The 13878-nt window shown below is 41.5% G+C and overlaps 1 long non-coding RNA gene across 4 annotated transcripts; it reads left to right on the forward strand.

The window, feature by feature from the left end:
- Positions 1 to 2584: 2584 nt before the first annotated feature.
- LOC125961727 (uncharacterized) lies at positions 2585 to 12449 on the forward strand. Of its 4 annotated transcripts, none has more exons than XR_007472658.1 (5): positions 2585 to 3194; positions 3346 to 6649; positions 7172 to 7344; positions 10380 to 11982; positions 12203 to 12449. It is a non-coding gene; the product is annotated as an uncharacterized LOC125961727 (long non-coding RNA). The 4 variants fall into 4 exon arrangements; XR_007472660.1 differs by having other exon boundaries at positions 3346 to 3504; positions 6480 to 6649; positions 10380 to 12449; XR_007472657.1 differs by having other exon boundaries at positions 10380 to 12449.
- Positions 12450 to 13878: the final 1429 nt, after the last annotated feature.

Below are 13878 nucleotides of genomic sequence, written 5' to 3' on the forward strand. Positions count from 1 at the left end.
AGAGTACGCCTGCCGATGCAGGGGACACGGGTTCGTGCCCCGGTCCGGTAGGATCCCACATGTCGTGGAGTGGCTGGGCCCGTAAGCCATGGCCGCTGAGCCTGCGCGTCCGGAGCCTGTGCTCTGCAACGGGAGAGGCCACAACAGTGAGAGGCCCGCATACCGCAAAAAAAAAAAAAAAAAGAATTACCAGATAAAACATTAAATTACCCCTCCCCCCAAATAACAGGAAAATTCCCTAATTTTGATTGACATAATTTCCAACAGAAAAAAATTTTACCATGTAACCCAGAAATCCTACTCTGAGGTATTAACTCAAGAGGATTGAAAACACACAAGTGAGGGTGTGCAGACTACAAGCACACGTGCACACACACAACACCTGTAAACGAGCATTTGTAGGAGTGTTAGGAGTAACAAGCCAGAATCGGAAACAACACAAACGTTCATCAATAGATGAACAAATAAGGAAAAGTGTGGAATGGTTATAAAGTGGAATATTGCTCAGTGATAGATAGGGATGAACCACTAATACACATACACGGATGAATCTCAGAACATAGTGCTTAAGGAGAGATGTCAGATCCCAAAGAACACACACTGTGATTTCATCTATATGAAGTTCTAGGACAGGCAAAACTAACCCACCGTGAGAGGAAGCAGCTGGCGTCTGCACGCGGGCACGGAAGAGGGGCTGATTACAGAGGCACACAGAAGCTCGCCGTGTGATGCAAATGTCCACCTCTTAACTAAGGCGACGCTACTTAGTTACATGGGTGCACGTCAGTATACTGGTGTGAGTAACCCTAAGAGTAAAGTTTCAGTAGCTACATCAACAGTTGGCTTTGCCGGTTTCAAAAGCTCCTTGGGAACTTGGGAAGCTTCCCTTGCTAACCTGCACTTTCTAGTCTGCACACCTGACACCACCCTGTGGCAAGTACCCACTGTGTCCTTCAGTCACCCGGATATGCTTGGGAAACGCAGCACATTCTAATTTTTTCAGGAAAACTCTTACCCTTGAATTAAAAATGATTTTCAATCAAGATTTAAGGAAACACAGCATTAAAATGGAAATGAACAAGACTTCTGGCTTTTATAATTATACAACAATAATTAATAAAATCCAATCTTTAAAAAATAAAGAGTTTTAAAAGCATCATTTCAACTTAAATGACATTTTCCCAACCTAATCCTTCATCTTATTGCCCATAATGCACGGTGCTCGCAAAGCCACCTTGACAGTCTGTCAGATAATAGAGTCAATTTATATGTTTTCTTAATGCGTTAATTAATCCTGATGTGCTCAAATTAGGAAATTTAATAGCATAGAACTTCAAAAGAAGACATGACATTTTCAGGTTGTACTCATGCTATTTGAAAGATGTCAGCTACAACTCAATTACATGGATCAAAGCAAAGACAACTCCACATGCATGTGAAACATTTACCACACCGGAAATTACATGGCTGTACTAATAAACCCATGGTTCACATCATTTACTTTTTAAAATATTGTAATGTTTAAAAATATAAATTATTTTTAAGAAGTCCACATTTTTAATCACTAAAGGTTTCCAGGTGTAAATAATACATGTAATGGTTCTGTTCACCTCCCAGATATTAAGAATAGCTTCTGATATGTTTTTACCAATATATCATGTATTTCGTAAATATACGATCAGATTTTCCACTGAATCATCAAAGAGAAAATCTAGAAAACAACTGCTGTTTTTCATTAAAAGCAGCAAATCTGTAAACAATTCTCCAGGGAATTCAAATCTTATTATGAGTATTGTATTTGCTGAATTCAACCTAGTTTGGGTGACCGTAGTCCAGTCCTGGTAAGATCAGGACAGAGCAGAGAGCATCCCTCCCCTCTGCACGATGCCAAACACCATAAAATTTCATGACCCCAGAACCTGGCTTTTCGTTTCTTTCCAGTAGCCTGGGATTGCCAGGCTACCATGACAACATGGGGAACTGGACAAAATGCCACCGATAAATATTGTGCCTCTGAATATCTTAGAGAATCTGAAGAATTAGAGAATCTGAAGAATTTCAGAGCTTTATCCTAGGTATTATGAAAACCTAGAATTGAATCTACAATCACCGCTGTTTCAATAACTCCAGCTTCTCACTACTCTGGGCATGCAGTTCCTTCACGTCCAGATTATGTCCTTCTGACGGCTGATGAAAATGAACCGTGACCAGAACGCACAACAAAACATTCACTATTATCCAGAAGGGGATTTCTAGAGAAATTGACATTTCGAAACATCACTGGCTTTGTAACTTTTAAGATACTTTAATCTCGCAGATTTGTTCACATACGTGTTCACAACGTATAAGGGCCAAAATATTGATAACTGTCACCACTGTGTGTCTGTCACCAGTATACCTAAGCTGAGGTATTTGAGCTGCGGACAGTGAGCCTGCCTGTCTAAATAAGATTTCAAAACACATCATGGAGAGCAAGTCTATTGTTTAAAAGCTGTTCCCAGTTGCCTGTTTTCAGATACACGCACGGGCTTGCTGTTAAGTGTGATAACGTGGGAAAGCCTTTGAGAATATTCTGCCAGGAACAGCCCCAAGTCCAGGCTCTTTCCCAGACTCCACGCGCCAGGTAAAATGTAACAGCGCACGTCTCAGCACAGCTTCACTGAGCTCTTTCCACCGCGCTCCTGCCTATCTCATGCAGCAGTATCTGTTACCTTTTATTTTTAACTCTTCAAAGACAAGGCCCATATTTCAAATTGTTAGCTCTGCCAAACTGAGTGTCACACGACAGAGCAGAGCTTCTTGAAGCCTGTCTCCTGTCCAGAAGTGTCAGCATCGTCCGGGACTCTGGAAAGACGAGTTCTCCGGTCCCTCCACCCAACTACTGAATCAGGAAATGGCTGGCACAGCGAAGTGCATGTGTACCTGCTCTCCGGGTGGGGTGACCAACCGTCCAGGTGAGCTTGATAGATGCCGACCTTTGACAGTCACCGGACTACAGCGTTGTGTGAGCCTCAGTATATGGGGACCCCATCCGATGCTGGAGTTCATTCAGGGCAGATCGACCCCTCACCATCTCTGAAATCTTCAGGGATGTGGAACTCAAACTGTCTCCAAAGGAACTCACTGAATCTTTGGAAAGTCATTAGCAACTTAAAACTGCTTCTCATCTGGAGCCTGAAGTCTTGAGAACTCAGGTGAGGACCTAGTCATTACAATTCCGTTCTTAGGTGCTTAATTTTAAACAATACATTCTTAATTCTAGTTGAAAATGATTACCAAACCCACCATTTTATTCAAATTATCCTTCTTCTCTTTGAAAATGATTCTCCTATTATTCTTTTTAAGCATGCCAGAAATTCACTCCATTCATTTGCAAATTCTTGGTCTGCACCTTGACCCTTGGTTGACCTGCAACATAACAGCCCAGGTGCTTCCTTGGACAGGACAACGGACGCACAACTTTCAAGGTCATCGTGAGGGCAACGGGCAGGCCTACTCAGGCAAGTGGTTTAATTCCTGACAACGGCCTCAGTCTCTATCCTTCACGCCATTACTTTCCCTTCAGCATTTCTCACCAGCTCCAAGGAAACCTTTCCTTTCTTACCTCTTGCCGGCAACCTCAATTTGAAAACCTCTCCTTAGCACTTTGGGAAAGTGTAAGCTCATTTCATTCTAGTATTTCTGAGAGCTTTCTGACAGTGCTATACCATGACCTGTACTTGTTCTGGGTTATATATGCTTATTTTCCTAATATGTATACGCCCTTTAAAACAAAAGAGAAATTCTGACACAGGTTACAACGTGGATGAACCTTGAAGGTATTATGCTAAGTGAGATAAGATGCTCACAGAAAGGACAGATACTGTCTAATTCCACTTACATAAGGTCTCCAGAGAAGTCAAGTTCATAAAGTCAGGAAGTAGAGCGGTGGTTTCAGGGGCTGGAATGGGTGGGGAGTTAGAGTTTACTGGGTACAGATCTTCAGTTTGGAAAGACAGAAAAAGTTCTGGAGACGGATGTGGGTGGTGGCTGCACATCAATGTGAATGTACTTAATGCCAACGAACTGAACGCTTAAAATTGGCCAAAATGGTAAATTTCATGTTATGTATATTTTACCGTAATAAAAAAGTTTTAAAAATTCAAGAGAATATAACTAATGCATTTCAAGCAAATGTCTGTAAAATACGCTCACTTGTAGGAAATACCACTTGTAGGAAACAGCTACATTTTAAGGAGAAAATGGTGTTGATATTTGATACAATCACCCACCAAAACAGCTGAGGTGAAGAAAACACAGGTCATAGCTTTTTCCAGCAGTTTGTACACGTGGATTTTTTTTAGCGTGCCTGCAAAATCCACGTGTTTCTCAACTCTGCAAAGAGACAGCATTTGCAGGTAAGTATTCTAGTTTGTAGATTTTCTTCTCGTATGTGTAAATACCAGTGTAAAGAAAATGTTAGGCTCAGATCAAGGGCCTCGTATGTTCCATTTTTTTAGGCGACACCCCTTCTGTCTCACAAACACTGCAGCATGAGTTTGCCCTGCTACTAACCAGACCACCGGCTCTGCCAACGCCCAGGCTCCCTCACCAGCTTAGTCCTTGTTCTGTTGCATTTCAAACAGCTCTCCTTTTCCTGCTCCTGTTACTAAGAAAAATGTTTTTTAAATTGAAATAATTTTTAAAGCATTTACTGACATCAAACGTTTTAGAACAGTTTTACTGGTTTCATGAAAAATATACATTGATACAGAGGAGAAATCAGCTGGAGATCCAAAAAAGAAATAAATTTTTTTTTTGGCTGCGTTTTTTTTGGGGGGGGGGTCTTTGTTGCTGCGCATGGGCTTTCTCTACTTGCAGCGAGCGGGGGCTACTCTTCATAGCGGTGCGTGGGCTTCTCATTGCGGTGGCTTCTCTTGTTGCGGAGCACGGGCTCTAGGTGCGCGGGCTCAGTAGTTGTGGCGCACGGGCTTAGCTGCTCCACGGCATGTGGGCTCTTCCCGGACCAGGGCTCGAACCTGTGTCCCCTGCATCGGCAGGTGGATTCATAACCACTGCGCCAAGAGGGAAGCCCCAAAATGTTAAGTTTTGGTGACTTTGCTTAAACCAAGAATAAGTGGGACCCTGAGTGAGCAGGCGGCCATTAACCTGGCAAGTCTACTCTGAGGTTAGGTCACTGTCACTCCAAGTGAGTTAGTTTATGTTTTTCACCGAGAATTTATTTTCTATTTTCTACGTCAATTAGATCTCCCCACGTCCATTTTCTCCAAAAAAAATACATACATTATATTTAGCCCCTAACTGTGATGCTTATAGGTAAGACTAGACGGGGTCACAGATATAAAAACACTGCTCTAAGCACTATAAGTGGAAGTAATTTAAATATTTAGCTTTTGGACAGACTATTATGCAGTTCTTAGCAGGAAACCTAGGAATGTGTTGTTTAATTTAGATATTTATATAAAATGTATACAATTATTTGTTGAAAAAATAGAGCCAAACTCTCTGTAGAACAGCTCTGATTACAACACTTTATGTAAATGGAACTTGAATGTATAGACAAAAATTGAAAAAAAAAGTCTGGGGTTAATTAAAAAGTATTTATTGGGGCAGTGAAATTGGGATTGAACTTCTTTTTGGAAAAATAAAAAAGCACCATCCCAGCACTGTCCTGAGGCCCTCGGTGAGCTCTGGAGCCCCGGTGGTCCCTGTTCCTGCAGCGCCTCCATGGTCAGGTGCTCGGAGCAGACACGATGCGAGAATGCAGAGGAAAGAGGCTAAGAGCCCAGCCATCTGACTTCTGAGGAGCACCGAGGGGCCCACGGCGCAGCAGACGGCACAGGGAAGGCTGTCCCCTGGGAAATGAGGCTCAGTTTGCATTCTCATGTCACAGTTTCATTCGCAAACGGACTTTCACGTGCTGTGTGTTACCACCCTTACCACATTTTCTCACATCACATTAAATGTTGTAGCATATTATAGGAAGCTTAATTTGTGTGAAGGCAGGACTGCATACCCTTGGAAAGATCTCTGTTTACTGCCTCTGTAACACTTCAGTCAGCTACGCATTACGAGTCTTGAATACCTAAACTGTCAGGAAGCCCTTTTGGGTGTAACAGCCATGTCTCCCTAGACCAATGTCCTCCTTCTAATTCTGTGATTTCAGCACCTTTTCTGGGTGGCTTTGATCTGCATTGTGAACCTTGCTTGGCTGACAGCCATCGGAACATGCATTCCATCCACAGCTTCAAGTGAATTTGCTGGCAAGTGTGTCCCCTCTGCCCAGCCTAGCCCTCCAGCGCTTTCTGTCTTTGTAGGCAAGGCAACTACCTCCACAGCTGCCCAGCTTTGATCTCCCTCGAAGCTGACACTGAATCACTAGTGAAGTGCATCTCCCTAACTGATTCAATGTATTCCACTCTTTCCATTTTGATGAACACCTCCTAAGTTCGGACCCTAATTATCTCTTTCCTAGATAGTCCGATACCCAGAAAAGGGAAAAGGATGGTCTTTTCTATGAACGGCATTGGAGGAAATGGTTTTCTATATGGGAGAACATAAAACTTAATCCAGACCTCACACGAAACTTAATTATTAATTGACTAATTACTAATTAGTTCAAGATGGACTATAGACTACAATGTTCAAGGTAAAACCATAATGTTTCTAGAAGACAGTGTAAGAAAATATTGCCATGACTTCCCTGCTCTTAAACAAGACCAAACAATGGACACCATTAAAATTAAGAAATTCTGTTCCTAAAAAGATACTATTAAGAGGGTTAAAAAAGACAAGCCACAGGCTGAGAGAACATATTTGCAATATCAATCCAAGGAATTGTGTCCAGACTGTATATCTCAAAGTCAATATGAAAAAGACAAAAAAAGATTTGAATAGGCACTGTAGAAAGCAGATATCTAAATGGCCAGTAAGCATAAGAACATGTGTTCAGCACAGTAGCTCAGGAGGGAGATGCAAACTGCAGCCATGAGGAGAGGTGTGCATCACTCCCCCTGGGCTGGAACGGTGGGAATGTAAACTGGTGCAGCCCCTATGGAGAACGGTATGGAGGTTCCTTAAAAAACTAAAACGAGAGATATTTTATGATGCAACAATTCCACTCGTGAGCATATACCCAGAGAAAACCATAATCCAAAAAATTTCATTGCAGCAGTATTTACAATAGCCAAGATATGGAAGCAACCTAAATGTCCATGGACAGACGAATGGATATAGAAGATGTGGTACATATATACGATGGAATATTACTCAGCCATAAAAAAGAATGAAATAATGCCATTTGCAGCAACGTGGATGGACCTAGAGATTATCATACTAAGTGAAGTAAGTCAGACAGAGAAAGACAAATATCATATTATATCATTCATATGTGGAATCTAATTTTTAAAAAATTACACAAGTGAACTTATTTACAGAACAGAAACAGACTTACAGATCTCGAAAACAAACTTATGGTTAGCAAAGGGGAAAGGGGAGGGGGGAAGAATAAATTAGGGGGTTGGGATTAACATATACACACTACTATATATAAAATAGATAACAAGCAAGGACCTACTGTGTAGCACAGGGAGCTCTGCTCAATATTCTGTGATAACCTATATGAGAAAAGAATCTGAAAAAGAATGAATATATGTATACATATCACTGCATCACTTTGCTGTACACTGGAAACTAACACAACACTGTAAATCAACTATATTCCAATAAATTTTTTTTAAAAAAAGAAAGAATGATTAAAGTTCACAAAACTATCAAGATCCAGTGTGGACAAGGATGCAGAATTTTCACACGAGGTTGGTGAGGTATGACTTGACTGAACTATTTCAGACAATCTTCGGCTGTATTATTAAAGCTAAGCAGTTGGCTATCTTATAATCTGGCAACCTTATTCCTAGTTTTATACCCAAGAAATAGGCACCTATTTGCCCATCCAAAGATGGGCCCAAAAATATTTGTCACAGTTTTATGGATAACAGTCCCCAGATGGAAATACTGTAACTAAAATGACCATCCACAGAATAATTGATTAAAAAATGATGGTTTACCTTAAAATAAGACAGGGAAAGAGAATTACTGCTACATGCACAGATGAGCTCCCCAAGCGTCATTGGGAGCAAAAGAAGCCAGACCTAAAATAATACGTGCAGATTATTACATTTACGTGACCTTCAAGGTCAGGTATGGAGACTAGAAGTCAGAATGGCAGGTATCACTCGTAGCGGGAAGGGTGTAGGCTGGAAAGGCGTGAGGCAGGGCTGAGTCTGGGTCACCCTGCTCAGTCTGGTTGGTGGAGACCCTTGTGTACGCGTGTCAAAGTCAACACATTGTACGTAAGATGTATGCAGTCAGTTGTACACATGTGATGGCTCAGCAGAAGTTATAACACTATACATAAATGCAGTTTTATTTTTATTGGAGTATAGTTGATTTACAATGGTGTGCCGATCTCTGCTGTACAGCAAAGTGACCTGCTTATACATATATATACATTCTTTTTTTAAATATTCTTTTCCACCATGGTTTATCTTTTCCATCATGTGCTATAGAGTAGGACCTTGTTGTTTATCCACGCTCTATGTTACAGTTTCCATCTCTCATCCCAACTCCCCAGTCGTTCCCTCTCCGACCCCCCCTCCCCTTGGCAGCCAGCAGTCTGTTCTCTATGTCTGTGAGTCTGTTTCTGTTTTGTAGAGACGTTCATTTGTGTCATATTTTAGATTCCACCTATAAATACACTTTTTTTTTACATCTTTATTGGAGTATAATTGCTCTACAATGGTGTGTTAGTTGCTCCTGTGTAACAAAGTGAACCAGCTATACATATACATATATCCCCGTATCCCTTCCCTCTTGCCTCTCCCTCCCACCCGCCCTGTCCCACCCTTCTAGGCGGTCACAAAGCACCGAGCTGATCTCCCTGTGCTATGGGGCTGCTTCCCACTAGCTATCTATTTTACATTTGGTAGTGTATATATGTCCATGCCACTCTCTCACTTCGTCCCATCTCACCCTTACCCCTCCCCATATCCTCAAGTCTGTTCTCTAGTAGGTCTGCGTCTTTATTCCTGTCTCACACCTAGGTTCTTCATGACATTTTTTTTTCTTAGATTCCATATATATATGTGTTAGCATACGGTATTTGTCTTTCTCTTTCTGACTTACTTCACTCTGTATGACAGACTCTAGTTCCAGCCACCTCATACAAATGAGGTTCCAGCCACCTCATTACAAATTTCGTTCCTTTTTATGGCTGAGTAATATTCCATTGTATATATGTGCCACATCTTTTTTATCCATCCTCTTGCTCGTTCCCCTTTCTGTCACCAGAGAAACATTTCTAAAAGTGACATCTCATGATGCTGCCCTGTGATCATCTCCTTTGATCCTCTTGCATTGCCTTCAGGTAGAACCTTCTAGAGATGGGCCTCTGTCTCCATTTCCAAACTTCTCTCTCCCTCCTCCCCCTTCGAAGCCCACCAGGCGGCTCTCGTAGAGTGAGTAGAGGTCCTTTCCTTTCTCCTGAATCCTTCTGCGCCCTTCCCAAAACTGCTTCTGCTTTGGGCAATTTTCAATTCCTCTGTTCAAATGGATGGCGTCCACCTACGCTCACCCTCAGCTCAGGTGTGACTCTCTCCACACGGCCCACTGTTCACCCTCCCCAACTGACGCCTAACTAACTGTAAAGGTAAGGGTCCATCATACGTACCCTATAACATTCTGTGTTTTTACAGCCATTGCACAGCCTGGGGTGTGGGACCCTGGGACCAGCCTGGGCTGCGTGTCCTCCTATCAGAGCTTTATCTCTCGATCCACAGGTCTTCTCATGAGCTTTAGGCATAGTAGGCCAGCAATAAATATTCTTTACATGAGAAATGAAATAAATTCACAGTTGCACAGATAGTTGATTTGTACCTTTCTAACCCCCCCCCATCTCTAAGCTCTGTCACCTCAGATTTCTTTCATGGCACCTCTGGTTAATTTTCTGAAATCTGCGCTGCTCGCCATGATACTGATTATCCTATTGCTAATACTAGTCACCACGTTTAGTTTTGCAAAACCCAAAGCCCTTCTCTCTTCCTTCCTTTCCTGGAAAATTCAGCTAATCTCAGCTCTTTGTGCTTCTTGGTGGGCAGGCTGGGCTCTCTGGGCTCCCGTCCTTTGTTTAAATCCACTGTCCTCCTTCTCTTCGCAACTGTGTCTCTAATTGATCCAGCCCCTTCTGATTTTATGTAGGAAGGTCTCTGGCAATGAATGAACTCCTTTTCTTGCTTCCAATAGCACTGAATAGGTTCTATCGATGTGGTTCCTAACATGATTGTAGCATTATAAATAATTATGTGCCTAATCTCTCCTACTAGATCGTAGGCTGCGTGAAGACAGGTCTCTAAGCATCTCATCCTGTATCCTGTCATGTCATCTCCTGGGTCCCCTGCGGTCCAGCACACAGACTTCAGCCCATGGAGCACAAGGAATGCAGCACGAAATGATGAAATGTGTCACCTGACACGGTCTTCACGGACATTTTTAAGTAACAGTGGCTGCAGAATGACTTCTCTTCAAAGGAGAGAATAAAAGCAGTGAATGTTGACCCTTTGTGGGTGAGCCTTGATTCAGGGAAGTCATCTATAAATATCTACGGCTCTTGGAGAATAGCCCAAGAGTCCATCGACTAACTCTCCAATAAACAAATTAGTCCACTTGGGGAATGATAATGATGTGCATTTACATCTAAAGCTCCTTTAAATCTTCAAAGCATTTCACAAGCTCTAATTAATTTTTCCAGCACCCGCGCTAGGTAAGTGTCAGCATTGTGTGCCGGTTCCTGCAGAGCTCTGAGGGGGTCCACCATTAACTTCAGTCTGCAAAGCGAGCACACAGGAGGGCGCTAAGGACAGTGGGGGCAGGTAGAGAAACAATGACTTGGTTTTTTTGTTTCGTTCTTGGTTTTGTTTTTTTATGACTTTAAAGATGTTTTCAGCTAGTGGTCCCGCAATTCTTACTATGAGCTTAGAAAGCACTTCGATAAATGTCAGAGACGGCAATTATAGTAAAAGAGGTAAGCTTGCTACTAAATTGAGTTATCAGTAATGATGCTTGCACACTATTTATGCTTCCTATTTTGTCTTTTTCCTTTGGTCCTTTCCAATAATTTAATAATTAATTTTTAAATTTAGACTCATCTACCGTAAGAACATGGAAGTCTGATGGTTACTGACCCAAATGTTGATAGAATTTAGAAAGTATTTATATGGATCAAAACCTATCATTTTCATTTTTTAACCTAAAATAAGTCATGCTAATAACAGGACAGCTGATGATTTTCTTTTTACATGTCTTTCTTCCCAATAAGCCTAATTTTCATTTCATCAGTTAGGGAGATTTTTTAATCTATAAGAAAGTGACCTGTTTCTACTGCCACAAATGTCTTGACCCTTTTCCCATCCTTCACACAGAATTCCCTGGCATTTGTCTCTGGTGGGGCTGACATATGGGGAGTAGACTGCTGGCCTCCACTGCTATCACCTGCTCCTTCTGGGAGGCGTCACCTCGGCCTCTCGGCCGTGGGAGTGCCCGGGGCTCCACGGTACCCGACGCTGAAGGGCCTGTCCAGGCGCACACAGGGAGGGGATGTGCACCCAGGTTCTCCACCACCTGTCCACCCTCACACCCAGTCATCACCCATCATTTTAACTCAAACACTCTCAGGTGATGAATCACGTCAAATCATTGACTTCACTCATCTTTTTCCAGAGAACAGAAGCACGGTTGAACCATGTGCTGTAGCCGAGCGAGGTTTCTTACAGAACAACTGGCTTCAGGGCAACTTCAGTCCCAAAGAACCTTGGTCATCTGACTCACACAATTTGGGTGGAATCAGTAGATGTGAAGAACGTCACAGGATTGCTTCCTATTTTTGAAAAGGGCCAGTGATACCAAGATTCACACGTGCCAGTCTATCAGGTAAACTCGTCGCCAGGGAGGCAAAGTCATTATGTGTTCTGCTTGCAGCCGTCTTTCCAACAGGAAACGTATTATAAGAGGAAATACTTTCAAATCACATTTTACAGGGTCCCTGGTTATTAAAGCCCGAGTAACCATTTAGCAAACTTCTCAAATTTAATGTACTCCCTGCAAACTAATAATTGAACTCGAAACATATGTGATACTATTTATTCCCTAGAGCCAAACCAACTTTCCTAAGGGCATCTGCTTCTGTCCTCATGCATAAATAAACAGACTCTGTGAGTGGATTACAGACGTTCTGGGGATCTGGAAATGCTATTTGGGGATGTTGTCAGGCATACAACTTTGTGCTGACTCCCAAAGTTCTGAGGCAATTTTAAGGACCAGACAGACAGGGATGGCAGTGCAGGCGGTGAGCCAGGATCCTGGCCAGACCCCATCCGGCTCTGCTCATGTCCATGCTTCTGCCCTCTAGACACTCAGGTGCTTAATCTTTAACATGAAGGCGTTGAACTGGATGATGACCCCTTTGACTTCAAAACAATAATAGTACTATCAGTAATAATAATGATCATAGCAAGAATTGCTCAGTGATCCTAAATTATTTGCTGAAATAATTGTGAAACTTTTAGAACAACTTTAGATATTAGTTAAATTAGTTCTGTTTTTAAAGCAAACTGACATGTTTTAATTAGGCATTCCTTACTTCCAAAAAGATTTGTTTTGGCTGACTGATAATCTAGCATATATTAAGTTAAATTATTTAGTTTATTAAAATATTTGATCCCATTCTATTGGAGACATAAAAGAATTTTGCCAACAGAAGATCCCTCCAAATCAATATAGAAGAGAAAGAGAACAGAGTTTATTACTGAGCAGTTATCAACACATTTACACGTATATATAGCAGCAGGAAAGTGAATGCTAATTGAGGACAGAATCTCGTACTTTTGATACAAGAAAGCAGAGACAAGAACACAGCTCCTGTTGTCCTGTCTCCTCGTGTATATGTCTTGCAAATCTCTTGAAAAACCTCCAAGCTAATTCCTGAATTACACTTTTCCATATCTAGAGGTTATTTGTCCTGTGACCTTGGAGATATCTTTAAGTCATAAAAACTGAACACTGGGCGTAATCCTGGACCCTCCATACGTTTACCACAGTGGCTGCACCAACTTACATTCCCACCAACAGTGTAGGACGGTTCCCTTTTCTCCACACCCTCTCTAGCACTTATTATTTGTAGACTTTTGGATGAAGATTCTCTATTCCTCTAAGGAACACCTGAATAAAGGGGGTGGGGGAAAGTCATCTCTTTGCCATTTATAAATGGAGAAAATAATTTTTACCCTTAATCCTCCACAGTAGTTTCCTTAATTTTTTCCAGAATGTTGAAAAGTGTTGCTTCCTAGACCTATTTTTTGCTTCTATAAAAGTTAAAAAAAAACCCAGAATTTTAAAAAGTTGTGTATATTTCAGTCAGGTTATACTTCTAAGATGACCAATGTTAAGAGTTGTGTTTTCACGTATGTAAAAGTTATTTTACTTCTCAAGAAAAAGTCAATACTTTATTGGAACTGATGATTAACTGAGATAAGAGTATAGATTTTTTTCATGTTATTTTTCTGTAAATGAATACTCAGTTTAAGACCATCACAATATTGAGTCCCTTGTTTGCTGTTAGTCACAGGGTTTTAGATTTAAGTGCAGGTTTTGTTGATCAGCAAAAAAGTTCAATTCTAGGCCTAAATTAATCTTATAAGGCTCAGAGAAAAGATTTATTTTTAGGTTGCCTGAAGGATTCTAGTTTATTCTTTTGATCAAGTGTCTAAGTTTAAGGCATGATTAGAGACCATCTTATTTCTCTTGTGCTTTCACGTTGGGAAACAGAAT

The sequence above is a fragment of the Orcinus orca genome, chromosome 17 (assembly GCF_937001465.1).
Source record: "Orcinus orca chromosome 17, mOrcOrc1.1, whole genome shotgun sequence".
NCBI classification, from domain to species: Eukaryota; Metazoa; Chordata; class Mammalia; order Artiodactyla; family Delphinidae; genus Orcinus; species Orcinus orca.